General features: G+C 47.6%; 1 protein-coding gene across 2 annotated transcripts in view; it reads left to right on the top strand.

Annotated features, from left to right (window-relative positions):
- Positions 1-1,045: 1,045 nt before the first annotated feature.
- Positions 1,046-17,281, top strand: part of TSHB (thyroid stimulating hormone subunit beta) — a 56,704-nt gene continuing 40,468 nt past the window's right edge. Inside the window, exon 1 of one of the 2 annotated variants that reach the window (XM_063955470.1) lies at positions 1,046-1,147. The gene's annotated coding sequence lies outside the window, so the exon portion shown is untranslated. Of the gene's footprint in view, positions 1,148-14,883; positions 14,957-17,281 lie in introns of those variants that run through there. The other variant, XM_063955469.1, reaches the window with a different exon arrangement.

The raw sequence follows: 17,281 nt of genomic DNA, 5'->3' as shown, positions 1-17,281 counted from the left end.
CCCCACAGGATGTAGTGCCAGTGAACAGTGTGTGTGTGAGCAGAGTGTTGTGTCAGTGAGCAGGGAGTGTGTGTGTGAGCAGGGTGCAGTGTCATTGAGGGGGGCAAGAGAGGGGGGTGTGTGTGAACAACCTTCATTCCCTCCCCCCCAGTTAATGATGTGGCTTACATTAACTGTGTTGTTCATCAGCAGCCGGCTCTAGTATCTGAAAGTCAATAGAGACACTTCAGTAGAGGAGCAGAGCACACAGGGGAGAGAGAGATACTCATAGACTGCCCAGCGCTGCCTGCTGTGATGTACAGTATATTAGCAGCAGTGCGTATGGCAGAGAAGGAGCCTGGCACAATGCTACTATTGTACATTACAGTGGGCAGCGCTGCAGCCGGCGGCAGCGGGAACAGCTAATAAGGGTGGATGCGAGACGGTGCACCCACAGGGCAAATGTGCTATCTGCAACCCTCAAGATATAGTCCGCCACCCCTCTCAAAGTCATTGAAGTCAGATGCAATCTGTGACTGCACTGGCTACAGGGTGTTATGAAGAGGCTAGATCCTTGGACTTGTTAGACGTTGTGGGAAGCTCCAGTACTATTCGGGTGAGACTCCTAGAGCCCTCAAGAGGCTTTTCACCGTCAACAACCCTCCGCTGTTCCCTTAGTACTTGTTGTGCACACCGGTTCTTAGGGGCCCACATAGAATTAATTCCTCCAGCAGTAGGAGCTCACCCAACAGACCGAAGATCCCGGGTAGCATAGAGTAGTGACAATGGAGAGAAGATACGGCAATGCCTAGTAACTTAGACACTACTTGATTGGACCTCGGTACCACTGGGTCCTATGAGATCCTCTCATACCAGGGATTGCAGAGAGATAGGGTAAGCTGTAGGCAGATATAGACTCACCAGTATGTCAGGAATGGCTGCAGCTCAGCCGTACATGGTAACAGCTGTCAGGCCAGATATACTTGAACAGTAGAAGCTTGGCCTTGCGGCATGTTAGTAGTCAAGTCTGGTATGCAAGATTGGGGCTACGGGATGTCAGATACAGACCAGGAAGCCTGTTGAAGGCGAAACTAGTTGATCGTAGAGACGCCCTGTTTCATTGTCTGCCGGCAGAAACCCGTGGTTTATGGGCTCCGTGTGACTTGAAGTAAGTGACTCTTCAATTGCTATACCTGGGATAAAAATACCCACTGTACTCAGAGGATATTAATCTGAATTGGCTATATTCAAGACTGCTGTTTTGCTGTTTGCTGTTTGGTCAGAACAAATCTGTTCATTTACATGGAAAATCACTCCAGTCTGGGAGGTATATGACCATATACTATGCAATAGCTGGATACATTTGAGAGCATATCCACAATAACTTTGTGAGTTAATCGCTTAGGAGAGCGTATCACAGGTTTTACATGTTCTGTGTGTGTTTTGTCATTGTCTTGTATTTTATTTTCAGTATACCGGTATTAGGACCCACTAGAATCATTTTAGGACTATTTTATGAATGAATGAACAAGAGATTATTTTATACTATACTCTAAATCACAGGTTCTCAAACTCGGTCCTCAGGACCCCACACAGTGCATGTTTTGCAGGTCTCCTCACAGAATCACAAGTGAAATAATTAGCTCCACCTGTGGACCTTTTAAAATGTGTCAGCGAGTAATGAATACACCTGTGCACCTGCTGGGTTACCTGCAAAACATGCACTGTGTGGGGTCCCGAGGACCGAGTTTGAGAACCACTGCTCTAAATAAAAGAATTTTATTCACAATTTATAATTCTCCTGTTATGATTGATGCCTGATGAGTATTTTTAAGTCAATTTTTAAGTCAATTTACTCTATTTAGTTTTAGCGCTGGGAGATATCTCTTTTGTGTGTTTAGGTGCGCAGGACTGGCTGTAGGTTGGACTTTGCAGGATATCAGCAGACAGACCACATATGCAGGATTGGCTGAAGCTAGGCCTTGCAGGATGTTAGCAGACAGACCAGGCATGCAGTTTTGGCCAAAGCTTGGCCTTGCAGGATGTTGGCAGATGGACCTGGTATGCAGGATTAGTCAGAACTTTGTTGCTAATTCAGACCTGATTGCTGCTGTGCGTTTTCGCACAGCAGCGAACAGGTCTGATCTGCGCATGGCTGTCTTAGCCCTGCGATTGCCTCTGCCTGATTGACAGGCAGAGGCGGTTGCTGGGTGGGAGGGGGCGGGCCGATGGTGTATGGCCGCCATTTAGGGGGCGCGGTCCGGGCAATGCAGGCATGCCCGGACCATTGGGGGGCGGGGGGCGGGGCGGCTGAGTGATGTCACACGCAGCCGCTGCAACCCGGGCAGCGACGAGTAGCTCCCTGCCAGCGCGCAGGAGCTGCGCTGGCTGGGAGCTACTCATCCAGTACAAAAGCATCACCGCTGTGCGATGCTTTTGTACTTACTTGTGCAGGGTGGTGGGGGAGTCAGGCCTGACATGCGGGGCGGACTAGTCTTCAGACATGCGGGTCGTCCGCCCGCATGTCTTAAGACTGATCGTAGATGTGCTAAATTTAGCACATATACAATCAGGTCTGAATTAGGCTCTTGGCCTTGCAGGTTGTTAGCAGACAGACCAGGCGTGCCGGAAATACTGAAGCTTGACCTTGCAAGATGTTTACTGACATTGCCAGTAGTGATGAGCACCGGAAATTTTTCGGGTTTTGTGTTTTGGTTTTGTGTTCGGTTCCGCGGCCGTGTTTTGGGTTCGAACGCGTTTTGGCAAAACCTCACCAAATTTTTTTTGTCGGATTCGGGTGTGTTTTGGATTCGGGTGTTTTTTTCAAAAAACCCTAAAAAACAGCTTAAATCATAGATTTTGGGGGTCATTTTGATCCCAAAGTATTATTAACCTCAATAAGCATAATTTCCACTCATTTTCAGTCTATTCTGAACACCTCACACCTCACAATATTATTTTTAGTCCTAAAATTTGCACCGAGGTCGCTGGATGGCTAAGCTAAGCGACCCAAGTGGCCGACACAAACACCTGGCCCATCTAGGAGTGGCACTGCAGTGTCACGCAGGATGGCCCTTCCAAAAAACACTCCCCAAACAGCACATGACGCAAAGAAAAAAAGAGGCGCAATGAGGTAGCTCTGTGAGTAAGCTAAGCGACCCTAGTGGCCGACACAAACACCTGGCCCATCTAGGAGTGGCACTGCAGTGTCACGCAGGATGGCCCTTCCAAAAAACACTCCCCAAACAGCACATGACGCAAAGAAAAAAAGAGGCGCAATGAGGTAGCTGTGTGAGTAAGCTAAGCGACCCTAGTGGCCGACACAAACACCTGGCCCATCTAGGAGTGGCACTGCAGTGTCACGCAGGATGGCCCTTCCAAAAAACACTCCCCAAACAGCACATGACGCAAAGAAAAAAAGAGGCGCAATGAGGTAGCTCTGTGAGTAAGCTAAGCGACCCTAGTGGCCGACACAAACACCTGGCCCATCTAGGAGTGGCACTGCAGTGTCACGCAGGATGGCCCTTCCAAAAAACACTCCTCAAACAGCACATGACGCAAAGAAAAAAAGAGGCGCAATGAGGTAGCTGTGTGAGTAAGCTAAGCGACCCTAGTGGCCGACACAAACACCTGGCCCATCTAGGAGTGGCACTGCAGTGTCACGCAGGATGGCCCTTCCAAAAAACACTCCCCAAACAGCACATGACGCAAAGAAAAAAAGAGGCGCAATGAGGTAGCTGTGTGAGTAAGCTAAGCGACCCTAGTGGCCGACACAAACACCTGGCCCATCTAGGAGTGGCACTGCAGTGTCACGCAGGATGGCCCTTCCAAAATACACCCCCCAAACAGCACATGACGCAAAGAAAAATGAAAGAAAAAAGAGGTGCAAGATGGAATTGTCCTTGGGCCCTCCCACCCACCCTTATGTTGTATAAACAGGACATGCACACTTTAACCAACCCATCATTTCAGTGACAGGGTCTGCCACACGACTGTGACTGAAATGACGGGTTGGTTTGGACCCCCACCAAAAAAGAAGCAATTAATCTCTCCTTGCACAAACTGGCTCTACAGAGGCAAGATGTCCACCTCATCATCATCCGCCGATATATCACCGTGTACATCCCCCTCCTCACAGATTATCAATTCGTCCCCACTGGAATCCACCATCTCAGCTCCCTGTGTACTTTGTGGAGGCAATTGCTGCTGGTGAATGTCTCCACGGAGGAATTGATTATAATTCATTTTAATGAACATCATCTTCTCCACATTTTCTGGATGTAACCTCGTACGCCGATTGCTGACAAGGTGAGCGGCGGCACTAAACACTCTTTCGGAGTACACACTTGTGGGAGGGCAACTTAGGTAGAATAAAGCCAGTTTGTGCAAGGGCCTCCAAATTGCCTCTTTTTCCTGCCAGTATAAGTACGGACTGTCTGACGTGCCTACTTGGATGCGGTCACTCATATAATCCTCCACCATTCTTTCAATGGGGAGAGAATCATATGCAGTGACAGTAGACGACATGTCCGTAATCGTTGTCAGGTCCTTCAGTCCGGACCAGATGTCAGCATCAGCAGTCGCTCCAGACTGCCCTGCATCACCGCCAGCGGGTGGGCTCGGAATTCTGAGCCTTTTCCTCGCACCCCCAGTTGCGGGAGAATGTGAAGGAGGAGATGTTGACAGGTCGCGTTCCGCTTGACTTGACAATTTTGTCACCAGCAGTTCTTTGAACCCCAGCAGACTTGTGTCTGCCGGAAAGAGAGATCCAAGGTAGGTTTTAAATCTAGGATCGAGCACGGTGGCCAAAATGTAGTGCTCTGATTTCAACAGATTGACCACCCGTGAATCCTTGTTAAGCGAATTAAGGGCTCCATCCACAAGTCCCACATGCCTAGCGGAATTGCTCTGTGTTAGCTCCTCCTTCAATGTCTCCAGCTTCTTCTGCAAAAGCCTGATGAGGGGAATGACCTGACTCAGGCTGGCAGTGTCTGAACTGACTTCACGTGTGGCAAGTTCAAAAGGTTGCAGAACCTTGCACAACGTTGAAATCATTCTCCACTGCGCTTGAGACAGGTGCATTCCACCTCCTATATCGTGCTCAGTTGTATAGGCTTGAATGGCCTTTTGCTGCTCCTCCAACCTCTGAAGCATATAGAGGGTTGAATTCCACCTCGTTACCACTTCTTGCTTCAGATGATGGCAGGGCAGGTTCAGGCGTTTTTGGTGGTGCTCCAGTCTTCTGTACGTGGTGCCTGTACGCCGAAAGTGTCCCGCAATTCTTCTGGCCACCGACAGCATCTCTTGCACGCCCCTCTCGTTTTTTAAATAATTCTGCACCACCAAATTCAAGGTATGTGCAAAACATGGGACGTGCTGGAATTTGCCCAGATTTAATGCACACACAATATTGCTGGCGTTGTCCGATGCCACAAATCCACAGGAGAGTCCAATTGGGGTAAGCCATTCTGCGATGATCTTCCTCAGTTGCCGTAAGCGGTTTTTAGCTGTGTGCGTATTCTGGAAAGCGGTGATACAAAGCGTAGCCTGCCTAGGAAAGAGTTGGCGTTTGCGAGATGCTGCTACTGGTGCCGCCGCTGCTGTTCTTGTGGCGGGAGTCCATACATCTACCCAGTGGGCTGTCACAGTCATATAGTCCTGAGCCTGCCCTGCTCCACTTGTCCACATGTCCGTGGTTAAGTGGACATTGGGTACAACTGCATTTTTTAGGACACTGGTGAGTCTTTTTCTGAGGTCTGTGTACATTTTCGGTATCGCCTGCCTAGAGAAATGGAACCTAGATGGTATTTGGTACCGGGGACACAGTACCTCCAACAAGTCTCTAGTTGCCTCTGCAGTAATGATGGATACCGGAACCACGTTTCTCACCGCCCAGGATGCCAAGGTCTCAGTTATCCGCTTTGCAGCAGGATGACTGCTGTGATATTTCATCTTCCTCGCAAAGGACTGTTGGACAGTCAATTGCTTGGTGGAAGTAGTAAAAGTGGTCTTACGAGTACGACTTCCCCTCTGGGATGACCATCGACTCCCAGCAGCAACAACAGCAGCGCCAGCAGCAGTAGGCGTTACACGCAAGGATGCATCGGAGGAATCCCAGGCAGGAGAGGACTCATCAGAATTGCCAGTGGCAGTGACATGGCCTGCAGGACTATTGGCATTCCTGGGGAAGGAGGAAATTGACACTGAGGGAGTTGGTGGGGTGGTTTGCGTGAGCTTGGTTGCAAGAGGAAGGGATTTACTGGTCAGTGGACTGCTTCCGCTGTCGCCCAAAGTTTTTGAACTTGTCACTGACTTATGATGAATGCGCTGCAGGTGACGTATAAGGGAGGATGTTCCGAGGTGGTTAACGTCCTTACCCCTACTTATTACAGCTTGACAAAGGCAACACACGGCTTGACAAAATACTTCCACACCGAAGAGCTGATTTTTTTGGTATTTTCACCAGGCATGTCAATGGCCCTATTCCTCCCACGGACAACAGGTGTCTCCCCGGGTGCCTGACTTAAACAAACCACCTCACCATCAGAATACTCCTGGTCAATTTCCTCCCCAGCGCCAGCAACACCCATATCCTCCTCATCCTGGTGTACTTCAACACTGACATCTTCAATCTGACTATCAGGAACTGGACTGCGGGTGCTCCTTCCAGCACTTGCAGGGGGCGTGCAAATGGTGGAAGGCGCATGCTCTTCACGTCCAGTGTTGGGAAGGTCAGGCATCGCAAACGACACAATTGGACTCTCCTTGTGGATTTGTGATTTCGAAGAACGCACAGTTCTTTGCTGTGCTTTTGCCAGCTTGAGTCTTTTCATTTTTCTAGCGAGAGGCTGAGTGCTTCCATCCTCATGTGAAGCTGAACCACTAGCCATGAACATAGGCCAGGGCCTCAGCCGTTCCTTGCCACTCCGTGTGGTAAATGGCATATTGGCAAGTTTACGCTTCTCCTCCGACAATTTTATTTTAGATTTTTGAGTCCTTTTTTTACTGATATTTGGTGTTTTGGATTTTACATGCTCTGTACTATGACATTGGGCATCGGCCTAGGCAGACGACGTTGCTGGCATTTCATCGTCTCGGCCATGACTAGTGGCTGCAGCTTCAGCACGAGGTGGAAGTCGATCTTGATCTTTCCCGATTTTTGGAACCTCAACATTTTTGTTCTCCATATTTTAATAGGCACAACTAAAAGGCACCTCAGGTAAACAATGGAGATGGATGGATACTAGTATACTTATGGATGGACGAGCGACTGCCGACACAGAGGTAGCTACAGCCGTGGACTACCGTACTGCGTCTGCTGCTAATATAGACTGGATGATAATGATATAAAAAATATATATATATCACTACTGCAGCCGGACAGGTATATATTATATAATGACGGACCTGCTGGACACTGTCAGCACTGCAGACTCCTAAAGTAAGCTACTAGTATCAAGAAGATAGAAAAAAAACAAAACACCACAGGTAGGTGGTATACAATTATGGATGGACGAGCGACTGCCGACACAGAGGTAGCTACAGCCGTGGACTACCGTACTGCGTCTGCTGCTAATATAGACTGGATGATAATGATATAAAAAATATATATATATATCACTACTGCAGCCGGACAGGTATATATTATATAATGACGGACCTGCTGGACACTGTCAGCTCAGCACTGCAGACTCCTAAAGTAAGCTACTAGTATCAAGAAGATAAAAAAACAAAACACCACGGGTAGGTGGTATACAATTATGGATGGACGAGCGACTGCCGACACAGAGGTAGCTACAGCCGTGGACTACCGTACTGCGTCTGCTGCTAATATAGACTGGATGATAATGAGATATAAAATATATATATATCACTACTGCAGCCGGACAGGTATATATTATATAATGACGGACCTGCTGGACACTGTCAGCTCAGCACTGCAGACTCCTAAAGTAAGCTACTAGTAGTATCAAGAAGATAGAAAAAAAAAACACCACAGGTAGGTGGTATACAATTATGGATGGACGAGCGACTGCCGACAGAGAGGTAGCTACAGCCGTGGACTACCGTACTGCGTCTGCTGCTAATATAGACTGGATGATAATGATATAAAAAAATATATATATATCACTACTGCAGCCGGACAGGTATATATTATATAATGACGGACCTGCTGGACACTGTCAGCTCAGCACTGCAGACTCCTAAAATAAGCTACTAGTATCAAGAAGATAGAAAAAAAAAAAACACCACGGGTAGGTGGTATACAATTATGGATGGACGAGCGACTGCCGACACAGAGGTAGCTACAGCCGTGGACTACCGTACTGCGTCTGCTGCTAATATAGACTGGATGATAATGATATAAAAAATATATATATATCACTACTGCAGCCGGACAGGTATATATTATATAATGACGGACCTGCTGGACACTGTCAGCTCAGCACTGCAGACTCCTAAAGTAAGCTACTAGTATCAAGAAGATAGAAAGAAAAAAAAACACCATGGGTAGGTGGTATACAATTATGGATGGACGAGCGACTGCCGACACAGAGGTAGCTACAGCCGTGGACTACCGTACTGCGTCTGCTGCTAATATAGACTGGATGATAATGATATAAAAAATATATTTATATCACTACTGCAGCCGGACAGGTATATATTATATAATGACGGACCTGCTGGACACTGTCAGCTCAGCACTGCAGACTCCTAAAGTAAGCTACTAGTATCAAGAAGATAGAAAGAAAAAAAAACACCACGGGTAGGTGGTATACAATTATGGATGGACGAGCGACTGCCGACACAGAGGTAGCTACAGCCGTGGACTACCGTACTGCGTCTGCTGCAGTGCTAATATAGACTGGATGATAATGATATAAAATATATATATATATATCACTACTGCAGCCGGACAGGTATATATTATATAATGACGGACCTGCTGGACACTGTCAGCAGAATGCGTTTATAGAATAAAAACACCACACGACGAGTGTTTAACTTTTTCAGGCAGACAATCACAATATACTGGTGGTCAGTGGTCACTGGTCAGTCACACTGGCAGTGGCACTCTGGCAGCAAAAGTGTGCACTGTTAAAATATGTACTCCTGCTATAACTGCTCCCCAGTCTCCCCCACAATTAAGCTGTGTGAGCAGTGAGCACTCAGCACAGTCAGATATACAGTATTACATAGATGATGCAGCACACTGAGGGCACACTGAGGCTGAGCACAGATATGGTATGTGACTGTGTCACACTGTGCATCGTTTTTTTTCAGGCAGAGAACGGATTAATTAAACTGGTGGTCACTGGTCACACTATCAGCAAGTAGTACTCCTAATATGCTCCCCAAAATTAGTAAATCAAGTGTCTCTACTACTCTCTAGTCTACTCTAAACGGAGAGGACGCCAGCCACGTCCTCTCCCTATCAATCTCAATGCACGTGTGAAAATGGCGGCGACGCCCGGCTCCTTATATAGAATCCGAGTCTCGCGATAGAATCCGAGCCTCGCGAGAATCCGACAGCGGGATGATGACGTTCGGGCGCGCTCGGGTTAACCGAGCAAGGCGGGAAGATCCGAGTCTGCCTCGGACCCGTGTAAAAAGCGTGAAGTTCGGGGGGGTTCGGTTTACGAGAAACCGAACCCGCTAATTACTAATTGCCAGGTGTGCAGGAGAGACCTAAACTTAGCCTTGCAGGGTGTTAACTGACAGGCCAAGTGTGCAGGATAGAATGGAGCTTGGCCTTGCAAGATGTTAGCTTGCGGGATGTCAGCAGACACGGAAGCCATGAAGATCCAAAGTACAAAACAGAGTGACAACGGCTCATGCAATAATTAAAGACTATGAGGTCTATTTACTAAGCCTCGGATGGAGATAAAGCGGACGGAGATAAAGTACCATCCAATCAACTCATAACTGCCATGTTACAGGCTGTGTTTAAAAAAAATGACAGTTAGGTGCTGGTTGGATGGGACTTTATCTCCATCCACTTTATCTCCAACCAAGGCTTAGTAAATAGACCTTTCTAACCGGCAAGGCCAGGCAGGAGTTTCTGGGAGATAAAAGGGAGGAGAGCCAATCTGGAGGTTCGCAGGGACAGGCCCACTATTAGCGGATAGTGGACAGCCCACAATTTCCTGCGGCCATCTTGCAACGACCAGGACTAGCGCTGAGCCGATGCAGCGGCTCATAACACAGGGTTGGCAGTGACGTCCTATTGGAAGTCCTACCTGTTAGTCAGAGATACTACAGGCAGGTGTTTCCTCCCTCAGGGACTGCCAGACTGGGCAGAGGTAAGCAGAGAGCTGGCTTCCTGTAAGTAGCCACTCCCTCCCCTTTGCGCAGCCCAATCCGGGTTCTATGAGCTGCAGCCAATGCAGTCCATAGAAAAGGGAGTTTGCGCATGTGCAGTCGCACCGCTGCATCTGCGCATGTGCCATTCCTGGCACCTGCCAGATCCACTGCGCAGGAGTCGGGACCCCAGGCTGCTTGTCTCTTCTCTGGGCATGGGGGTAGCAACAGCCCCCCTACTACAATTAGATAGTAGCCACCTCTGGTTGTATATGTATACATATTTAACACACAGTTTATTTTTGCACTAACTACTTAGTGTTACAAGAAATGAAACTTGCTATCATTCACACATAGGGCCTAATTCAGACCTGGAGGCTGCATCAGCAGTGGTCGAAGGCTGAAGCCCAGTGAGGTGTGTGCACACGCAGAGCACCCACACTGCACATGCACACAGAGTGAGATGCAAAGGCATCTCACTTGTGCGATCACTTCTGCCTTATTGACAGACAAATGTGGCCACGGGGCGGTCGGGGGCGTGTCAGCGGCATAGGGACGGCATTGGGAGGCGTGGTCCGGACAACGCAGGCGTGTTTGCAGGGCGGGCTGCAGTGACTGCGTGATGTCACACGCAGCTGCTGTGGCCAAAAACATGGCGGGTAGCTGCCTAGCTTTCACATTTCTGCGGTGGGGAAGCTGGCATGCAGGGCGGACTAGCCCTGTGTTGGGCGTTGCCCTGGCAGACCTTTTTGATCATAGATGTGCGTTTTTTCGCACATCTACGATCAGATCTGAATCACCCCCAATAATTTATTTAAATAATAGTAAATTAGGAAGGGTAATGCAGGGTAAATTACAATTTTAATGTAGCTTTAAAAAAAAAAGAGTGGTAGAGTAGCTTTGCAATCTATGAATACATTATAAGCAGCAACCATACATTGCACACACATTATTTACCCTGTAAATACAACAGTGCATCTAATAAATATAATAAATATTAGGTGGTTAAATAACCGTGATTCTAATAAATACAAGGTGGTTAAATAGCCGTACGGGTTAATGGGCCCTATGAGAGCCTAAGGATGGATGTTAAAGTGTGATATATATATATATATATATATATTCATACTTGTCTACTTTTGAAAACTAGTTTCTGGGAGATTATAGATGGCAACAAAATGCAATGTGCATAGTGGCCAAAGGGCGTGTCTAGCTCCATCTATGGGCGCATCTATTGACACTCAGGGGTCTGCAGTGGAAGGTGAAAACTATAGTACTATGGGGGTCATTCTGAGTTGATCGTAGCTGTGCTAAATTTAGCACAGCTACGATCATCTTCCCTGACATGCGGGGGACGCCCAGCACAGGGCTAGTCCGCCCTGCATGTCAGTCCGGCCCCCACCGCAGAAGTGCAAAGGCATCGCACAGCGGCGATGCCTTTGCACTTCAAGAGTAGCTCCCGGCCAGCGCATCTTTAGCGTGCTGGTTGGGAGCTACTCATCGTTCCCCGGCCCGCAGCGGCTGCGTGTGACGTCACGCAGCTGCTGTGGCCCGCCTCCCATTCAGTCCAGCCACGCCTTCATTGGCCAGACCGCACCCATGAAATGGCGGCTAAACGCCGCCGTTCCGCCCCCTCCCGCCCAGCGATCGCCTCTGCCTGTCAATCAGGTAGAGGCGATCGCATCCCTGCCACGGCCTTCGGCCGTCTGTCATGCGCCGGCGCACTACGGCGCATGCGCAGTAGCGACCCGTTTGCTCTGCTGCGTTAAAAAGCAGCGAGCGAACGGGTCAGAATGACCCCCTAAGAGCCTAATTCAGACCTGATCGTAGATGGGCTAAATTTAGCACATCTATGATCAGTCACACAGACATGCGGGGGGATGCCCAGCACAGGGCTAGTCCGCCCCGCATGTCAGGCCCGACCCCCCCACACAAGTACAAAAGCATCGCACAGCGGCGATGCTTTTGTACTTGAAGAGTAGCTCCCTACAAGCGCAGCTCCTGCGCGCTGGCAGGGAGCTATTCCTCGCTGTGAGGGTCGCATCGGCTGCTTGTGATGTCACGCAGCCGCTGCTCCCCGCACGGTCTGGACACGCTAAATGCCGCCAGCCCGCCCCCTCCCACCCAGCGACCGCCTCTGCCTGTCAGTCAGGCAGAGTCGATCGCAGGGCTGAGATGGCCGTCGGCTATCTGGCATGCGCCGGCGCAGTTCGGACCTGATCGGCTGCTGTGCGAAAATGCACAGCACCAATCAGGTCTGAAATAGGCCCTAAGAGCAGCATGCTGTCAGAGCAGGTTTGTGTATGGGTAGCATAGAACCAGAGATGGTGGACTAAAGAACAGTAGCAAGAGTGCACCAGTTTCAGTATAGATGGCCTTTCAGGTAGTGGAGGGGAAGGGGGGGGGGAGTTCAGTGTGAGGGTGGAGAGGGAAGAAGGGGATTCAGTGTGAGACTTGGGCTGTGAAAACTAACTGGGACCTACAGAGTACAGACTATTGTTCACTAAGATCATAACCTTGCATGTCAAGCGAAAGCAATCCTTATCTCAAAAGCATCTGCAATATAGCAAAAAAAAATGAACTAATCTCTGAGTCTGTCGTGAGGACATGATTTAATAAACAAAAGTAATCCAGAGTCATTACTTACATTTTTTTTTAACTAGGGATAGATAGCATATAAGTCGCTTGGGCCAGTAGAGAGTCGCTTCTGTGGTTTATGGCCAATGTAGAATACTTTTGCCATCGATGGGGGGAGAACCAGATTTTTTCCCTCCATCGATGGCACAGCATATCCGAATGTTGTTTTTTTTACAAGGTGCTGGGACACGGAGCATAGCTCTGCCCTCTGACACCTGCAAAGCCCCACCTCCATGTTCAGATTGGCCCACAGGCCAGTCAGTCACTACTATAGGGGACATTAATACTGGGGGCATTACCAAAGGGGCATTAATACTGGGGGTATTACTACAGGGGTCATTACTAGGGGCCCTACCACAGAGGGCATTACCAAAGGGGCATTACTACTAGGTCATTACTAGGGGAACTAATACAGGGGGCATTGCTACTGGGGGCACTACTAATGGGGGCAATACTACAGGGGGCATTACTACTGGGGGCACTACTACAGGGGGCATTACTACTGGGAGAACTACTACAAGTGGCTTTACTTCTCGGGGCACTGCATAAGGGGCATCACTCCTGGGGGCATAAGGGGCACTGCATAAGGGGCATTACCACAATGGGCTTTGCATAAGGGGCACTACCACAGTGGGCATTGCATAAGGGGCACTACTGCTGTGGGCATTGTATAAGGGGAACTCCTGTTGTGGGCATTATGTGTATTAGTGGCACTACTACTGTGGGCATTGTGTATAAGGGGCACTAATGTGGGCATTGTGTAAAAGGGGCACTACTGTGTGTCATAACATGAATAAGGGACACTACTATGTGGTGTAATGTGAATACATTTGTGCTACTGTGTAGGGTAATGTGAATTGGGGATACTGTTGTGCGACCACGCCCCTTTCTTTCTGGGACCACACCCCTTTTTGTGGCACAGTCCCTTTAGTAGGTACTGGGGAGGGGGGGCGGTGAGTTCCAAGCTATTTTGCAGTATTCCAAATAATAGTCATTAATCACACTAAAGGTACTTTAATTTAATACCTTATCAATATTCACCCACCACACTAACCGTAGATCTTCCCCTTTAAACTTTGACAAGCTGTAAAATTCAGCAATCGGTAGGTTCATATCTTTAGTCATCATTCATAATGTTACCAATCATTACCTAAACACCATAATATTCATAGGAACAAAATACTGACAGACAAAATGTTATCAGGTACATAATGCTGACACTTAATTTACAGTCTAACCCTAACCTATGACCCCAAAATTAACATTTTGACTGTGTCAACATCTTGAAGGTGTCTACATTATAACCATCTACATTATGACAGTCAACATTATGGCGTCGACCTTTTGACTTGACACAGTGACTACATACCGCAGTCAGCAGTGAGCACAAGCTATGTATACAACAAGTAAATAATTTGAAAACAAAAAAACTGTGCAAGTTTACTAACTGTGGCACTCACTGCTGTCTTCATCACTGTTACAAAGGATCTTAAGAAGGTAGATAAAGCTACAAGAACTAAGGCTCCCTAAGCCTTGCTCCCATACCTTCTGATGGAATGTCTCTTTAGCATATAGGTATATAAAAATGTCTCCGGTACCTTAGGTATGCCTCATGTCTCAAGGTTTAAATTACAAGTAGCGAGTGTACGGAGCACTCAGATAATCATTTCTATGCTGTCACAGAAGCAGCAAATAGGGTTGATTAATATGCTGCATGCAACATAGTGGTTAAGGGTTTAACATTATGATTGGAAGTGCTGTGCTGATAGAAAATGCTTTTTTAATTTAAGCAGAAGTAATTAGTGCTAATTTGTCTTACATGCTTAGTTTCTATTTCCTCGGATGAGTTTTACATAATTGCCCCTATCCAATGTTCCCCTGCCCTGTTATGAATTTTCAAAAGATAGGTTACTGATAAGAAAGTAATATTTCTAATGCAGCATAAAAGAGATAAAGTAGAAGTAGTGAGCAGGTATAAATAGCGGGTCTGCACTCAGGCTGATGTCATTTCTCCTGCGCTCCTTGAACTGAACACCAGGTACGTGCAAGTCGTTTTCATTTTGCATACTCGAAAGCTATTTGCCACATATAGAATCATAATATAGTACAGACTAGTGTGCACGTGTGTGTGTGTGTGTGTGTGTGTGTGTGTGTATATATATATATATATATATATATATATACTTATATATATACTGTACATATATTTATATATCTATAGTGAGATACTCACATCTGTCCTAGTAAATAATATAATCAGTTTTATTATAGTTACCATACCATTTTGTAAATAAATTATATTTCTAATTTCTTGAATTCAATGCTAATATACAGGTAGTCAAAGTGCATCTATTCCGATGACCCTGTCTATGCAGGTAAAAGCACTGCTACCGCCACTGCACAAATTCATATGCAGTAGCTACATGATGATCACATAGGGGGTAATTCCAAGTTGATCGCAGCCGGAATTCTGTTAGCAATTGGGCAAAACCATGTGCACTGCAGGGGAGACAGATATAATATGTGCAGAGAGAGTTAGATTTGGGTGTGGTGTGTTCAATCTGCAATCTAAATTGCAGTGTAAAAATAAAGCAGCCAGTATTTACCCTGCACAGAAATAAAATAACCCACCCAAATCTAACTCTCTCTGCAAATGTTATATCTGCCACACCTGCAGTGCACATGGTTTTGCCCAACTGCTAAAAAATTTCCTGCTGCTATCAACTTGGAATTACCCCCATAGTGCTGAAACTAATACTCAGTATTATACGCAGACTAGAGAATGAGAGCGGTAATAATGGGGGTCATTCAGACCCGATCGCACGCTGCCTTATTTCGCAGCTGTGTGATCGGGTCTGAACAGCGCATGCATCGCAGTGCGCCGGTGCATCAGCCGCCGGCGACGGGGATAGCCGGGCAGCAACAGAACTAACGAAGAAAATTATTGCACCGGCGATCACATGGAGATTGACAGGAAGGTATTCGTGGGCAACAACTCACCGTTTTCAAGGAGTGTCGGGAAAAACGCAGGCATACCCAGCCATTCGGGAAGAGGATTCCTGACGTCAGCATCGGCCCGGATCGTCGCAGTGGCTGAGTAAGTCCTGGACTTTTGTTTGTGCAGCTCACTGCACAGCCGATCGCACCCCTGCACAGCGATTACCCCCTCCCCTGTAGGTGGTGATTACCTGGTCGCAACAGTTCAAAAAATAGCCTGCGTGCACCAGGTCTGAATGACCCCCTATGTGCAGTTAGTCACTATTATAAAGAAGGAAGTTCAGGAGTAAGGTTTGATGCACTTAAGATATGACATTGTGCAAGATTTCCCCCACACACTGAACAATGGGGATAATTCAGACCTGATCGCTGCTGTGCGTTTTAGCACAGCAATCACCTCTGTCTGATTGACAGGCAGAGGCGGTCGCTGGGTGGGAGGGGGGTGGGACGGCGGAGTTTGGCCGCCGTTTAAGGGGCGCGGTCCAGGCAGCGCAGGCGTGCCCGGGCGGTTGGGGGGGCAGGCCGCGGCGACTGAGTGACGTCACACACAGCCGCTGCGGCCTGGGAAGCGACGAGTAGCTCCCTGCCAGCGTGCAGGAGCTGCGCTGGTGGGGAGCTACTCTTCCAGTACAAAAGCATCACCGCTGTGCAATACTTTTGTACTTGTTGCGGGGGAGGGACTGACATGCGGGGCGAACTAGCCCTGTGCTGGGCGTCCCCCCGCATGTCTGAAGACTGATTGTAGATGTGCTAAATTTAGCCCACCTACGGTCAGGTCTGAATTAGGCCCAATATCATTTGCTATACCGGATGACGGTACCCGGCCAAATCCAGTCTTGTACAATATCTTAAGATTTCAAGGTAAAAACGAAAGATATTGTACATCGCTAACGTCCTGCGGCAGTGCGCATAATAAACGATACAGTGAATACACACTGGACAATGTGAACAATATATCGTCTGATTCACCGGATCGGAAGATATATCGGGTGCACATCGCCAAGTGTGTGCCTAGAATAAAAATCACTATGCATCCCTCTAAACCCAATACATATTAATGATGTCATCCTTTATTCAGAAGATCACATTAATAGAGAACTTAATTTGCCCCAAAAAATATATCCTTAAATATAGTCCCCTACATCTCCTTTTTTATCTCTTTACACATAAAATATGTTATTTTCCCTAGTTTAGGTAAAGTTATATGGCTAGTGCGCCAACACATGGTGACCACACACATTGCGCCTCACCTGATACCTTTCATGGGTGGGATATTTAACCCATGGAAATTATTACTCAAAATGTCTGCACCAACCCCAACCCTGCATTATGCCTGTTGCGCTCTCTAGGTTTCTTTTTATATTTT

This window comes from Pseudophryne corroboree, chromosome 2, assembly GCF_028390025.1.
Source record: "Pseudophryne corroboree isolate aPseCor3 chromosome 2, aPseCor3.hap2, whole genome shotgun sequence".
NCBI lineage: Eukaryota > Metazoa > Chordata > Amphibia > Anura > Myobatrachidae > Pseudophryne > Pseudophryne corroboree.
This window is presented reverse-complemented; position numbering and strand designations above follow the sequence as displayed.